Source organism: Macaca mulatta, chromosome 7, assembly GCF_049350105.2.
Source record: "Macaca mulatta isolate MMU2019108-1 chromosome 7, T2T-MMU8v2.0, whole genome shotgun sequence".
Lineage (NCBI taxonomy): Eukaryota > Metazoa > Chordata > Mammalia > Primates > Cercopithecidae > Macaca > Macaca mulatta.
This window is the reverse complement of record NC_133412.1, coordinates 132,571,559-132,576,427: the sequence shown is the minus strand read 5'-3', so window position 1 is coordinate 132,576,427 and position 4,869 is coordinate 132,571,559.

Sequence of the window (4,869 nt, the reverse complement as noted above, 5' to 3'; positions counted from 1 at the left end):
CTGACACCTGGATCTCCCTGTATCATTGGCTGAGAAAGCACAAGCCATCAGATTCAGACATAAAAGTTGAGCTGGCTCAGCTGGATTGTTGCCATCTCTCTCCCCAACCTCAGGACTTTCTTGAGTAAGTCTATCTTTCTTAGAGGAATGTGCTCTCTGGTCAAAAGTAGAGAATAACTACATGAGATTAAAACAAAACATGCATCTACCTGATTCAATATGTTCAAGGGCCCCACTACATGGGGCAGTTTAATTGTTGTTTTTTTTGTTTTTGTTTGTTTTTTTGAGACAGTGTCTTGCTCTCACCCAAACTGGAGTGAGGTGCAGGATCATAGGTCACTGTAACCTCTAACCCTTAGGCTCAAGCAATCTTCCCACCTCAGCCTCCCAAGTAGCTAGGACTACAGGCATGCACCATCATGCCCAGCTACATTGGACAGTTTAAAAGTAAAAACAATTGTCAATCTACCTGTTTTCTCTCCAGAGAACATAATCGATTTGACTGAAAAAAATTAATACTGGTTTATCTTTAGCTACCAGGACTACAGACAAACCAAAAAAAAAGGCAGCACAGATTTCCTTACTTCCTGGTAGTCATTAAGTTCCTGCTGGTTTCTGGATGTCAGGGGTCCAGAGACAAGTACATATTTTCTTGATAGCACTGCTACAGTACATCTGTTCCCATTGTGAAGGGAGAAAATTCAAACAGCAGTTCACCTGCGATTTGAAAGCCTGAAATACTGCTGATTCCCCACAAGGAGGCTCCATTATCAAGTACAACAATTTTCAAAGCGGGAATGCCTCAACCATTTTGAAAAGCAACACATCATAGCACATTAAACTTTCATAATCTTTAAATGCTTTAACATTCTTATTGATAACAGTTTGGCTCTAATTATCACATAAAAAATTAATCTATCATTTTAGTGCTATGCGAAGCCAAGACAAATGTCTCATATATTAAATACATAATTTAATTAATCTGAGTATTTAAACAAGACCGAGTTTTTTTCTCAGTGGGAGGAAGGGAGGACGATTGGTAATTATACTAAAAACAAATGTTCTTATGCTTCGGTTATTACATGTGATCAAAGAGTTGTCACATAGGTTCAACTTTGGCTTTCTAAGTCAGACAAACAAACAAAAGCTTTACCTTGGCTAAAATTCTTTATCTTTATAAGGCAAAACATATTGACTGTTAGCTCATTGCCTAATCGATAACACATATGTCATGGCATTATTTTAATATCACTCTTTAACAATAAAACAGTTAATATTTCCTATTGGATGGTGTAACATCTTAAAATATTGGTAATAACAGTTCCAAATGGTTATAAATGTATTTGCAGTATTTGAACAGGAAATAGAGACTAAATATATACATAAAGAATTTGTTACAATTTAGATTTCTTTCAATGCATAATGTTGAAACTAGCTTTTCCTTTTGCCTCTTTAATTCTCTGAAAAAAGAACTTAGAATGACTTTTAGTGCTATAAGTGTTCAATTAACTTTTCATTTAAATTATTTATTTTATATGATGGATGGAATGCATCAGGGCAACTGAGAAATTAGGCAAATTTCTTACATTTGGAAAATAGAGTTGGGCTTGTGATTTGAAAGTTTCTAAGACTTTATTCTTTAGAGAGTAGGATTTTGGATGTATCTAGCATTTATTGATTGCCTCTATCAAGCCCTTTGCTCGTATTATCTCATATCAATAGGCCAGATATTACTATTCCCCATTCCATAGATGGAGAAGCTGAGACTCAAAGAAAAATAACTTGTTCAAGATCATATAGCCAGCTAAACAACAGTAGGACTGGGATTAGAACTCACAGCAGGGATGGATGGGAAGAAAGGCAGACAAGGGTGGAGGTTTGGGGATCTCAGAGTGTGGAGGAGGCAGGATGAAATCAAACAAGGGTAGAATCTTATCTGGGAGTTCACAAAAGTAGTAATTTATATCCTTTAGCATGCCTCCTTTATCCTTATCAGGACCTCTGCAGCTGGATGAATCTCTATTTTTCCAGTCAGTTTGAATCTTAAGCATCAATATTATATTTGAAACATAAAAGTGAAATTGCCTTTCTGTGACATCTTTTTAACTGATTACTGGGTGCTTAGGCAACCAGCTCCTGAATGTCTGTTTACTCTTAATAAAGATCAGGATTGCACCTAGCTATCCTCACTAATAGAGTAGACCTTGTAGCCATCTTTCATAGCAGCCTGAGGCAAGTTGAACCGAATTCACTGGAACTTGCTGATTTCCCCTGTGCACCTGAAAGAACCTGGTTCCCTTAGTGATGTCCAGTCAGCCTGAATAACTCTACTGCTTCCCCTCTGCCAGGACACCACCCACCCTGTCGACGGTGGTGAAAATCTGCAACCTCTTATTTACCTTCATATCTGGGGAGCCTCTCCTATCCTTCTCACAAGGATAAAAGGAGATTGCATTAAAACTCACTTTGATTACTCTTAGCTTACATACAGACCCACCTCTTTAGAGGAAAGGGAAGTTTCTCCCAGTTCTGTCTTTGGAAATGGGAGGTTGGTCTTGAAGTCTTAGACTAATACAGATAGATCATTCATCACAAAGACTGTCTCTGGGAACTGAAAAAGGTAAGATTCTCTTAGAAACTGTGGGGTGGGTGTGGTGGTACATGCTCACAAACCCAGCACTTCGGGAGGCCAAGGTGAGTAGATGGCTTGGACCCAGGAATTCAAGACCAGCCTGGGCAACGTGGTGAAATGCCATCTCTACGAAATACAAAAAAAAAATTAGTTGGGCATGGTGGTGCATGCCTGTAGTCCCAGCTACTGAGGAGGTAGAGATGGGAGGATTGCTTGAGCCCAGGGAGGTTGACACTGCAGTGAGCCAAGATCATACTACTGCACTCCAGCCTGGGTGATAGAGTGAGATCCTGCCTCAAAAAAATGAGTAAATAAATGAAAAGAAAGAAAGAAACTGCACAATAAGACAAGGGCAGGGTGGAGAGTTTGTCTTAATTACACAAGACACCCATACAACACTACGACACCCCTTTAAAACATACAAAGTCACGTAACTTCAGAATTTCAAGATTTGGTTAAAAAAAAGAGAAAAGAAAGGATGGAAAATGTGATACTGTATACATTTTCTGCTCTTTTTTTGCTACTGAACATTCTTTAATGAATGTCTCCTAAACATCTTTCTGTGACCTACTTTGAAAGGAGAAGAGAAGGGAGGGAAGAACAGAGACGAGACTAAAGAGAAATAAGAAGAGGGAAGGAAGAAGAAGGGGCTAAGGAGGGAGTGAAGAAGATAAAGAAAATTTACAAAAGAAAGGAAGAAGGAGAGAGTTGTCTGCAATTAGGGCGTATCAGGTGAGCATTGAACACTTTGTACATTTATTCGTTTGACACACAGTTACTGAGCACCTATTATGTGTCAGGCTCTCAGATCCCAGCGGAAAGTAGTGAAACAGATAGTTGTCTTATGAAGCACATAGACTGGGCGAGTCACAAAATTTTTAAAATAAAGTAAATTAGGTTGCAAATACACTCTTAGTTCACTTTATTTTTACATTATTCCTCTCATCCTCCATAACAATGCCTCTCATTATTCTATTCATAAACCCAAGTAAATATAAATGAGCCACTCTAGACTATCAAAATATACCATTGTCTCAAAAAATATTTTTCAATGTAAGTATATTTGTGCTTTTGCTTTCTTAATTGGAGCAGTGTTTTTATATTACTGCATGTCTACACATTTTTTAAAGAGCTGATAAGATGTTTGTTCATTTCCATATAGTCAATCGGCCTATTTGCAAAAATTTTCCTGAAAAATAGGTAATGGAAAAAAGTCAGAGTCAAGAGTGGATTTTATTCTAAGTCAATAATTGGGATAAATGCAAACAAAAATAATCAGAAATTACACAAAGAATATTGGATTTAACATGAGATGGATAACCTGACAGCCTCTTCTAAAACAAATAAAATACTCTTGTGTATCAAAGTGCTTAAGTCCGTAACAGAGGTGAACTTGAGGTCAATGCTGTCAAATAATTTTTAAATAGTTTCCAGATTTTTTTTTTTTTACCTTTGATGCTGAAAAGGTTAATCAACTTTATATACTTACAACATACCTTCAATTTATCAAACTGCAGGTATAATAGTCAAAATATTTAACAACCAATATGGTATGAACACAGATGCTGCTTCCATATCTTAAAATGTATTTTTCAGCATCCTGGCTGAATAAACATACTCCCTAATTATGGGAAAAGTGGTGCGTCATTAGCATGGAATGAAGTTCCCCTCCTGACCCATTAAAAATTAAGCTATTCCTTTCACTAATTTTGTCCTCAAATAGTATAGCTTACATGGAAAAAGGGGAAAGGACATTCCTCCTGAACATATTCTCTGCTTTGGAGAACTTCTCAACCTTTCTAAAATATTGTGTTGGTATTCTGGTTATTGACATGATGTGGAAAAGATGTAGAGGATACAGTTGGAAAGAAATGTCAGTTTATTTAGTACACATTGAAACATCAATAGTCATGCTGTGAGACACAGAGCAAGAGGTTGAAATGTGGACTGTTAAGTGCTGGCTTCCACAGATGTGAGAACCTAGGTATGCTTTGGGACTGCATTTCAAACAACCACAGGTTCTGGGGGAGGCAGGACTGCTGTTCTACAATGGGGAAGGAGAGAATAGGTTTGCTCCATGTGATATACTGGGGCATCTCTTAGTGTTCTCCTGTCTAAAGTTGACAGTGAAGGAACAGTGCAGCACATTGGCCCTTAAGGAGGGCATAGTGAGCAGGGCTTCGATGGCACAGTAATGAGGGTCTGGGTCACCCCATAGGCAAGTCACCCAGACTAGT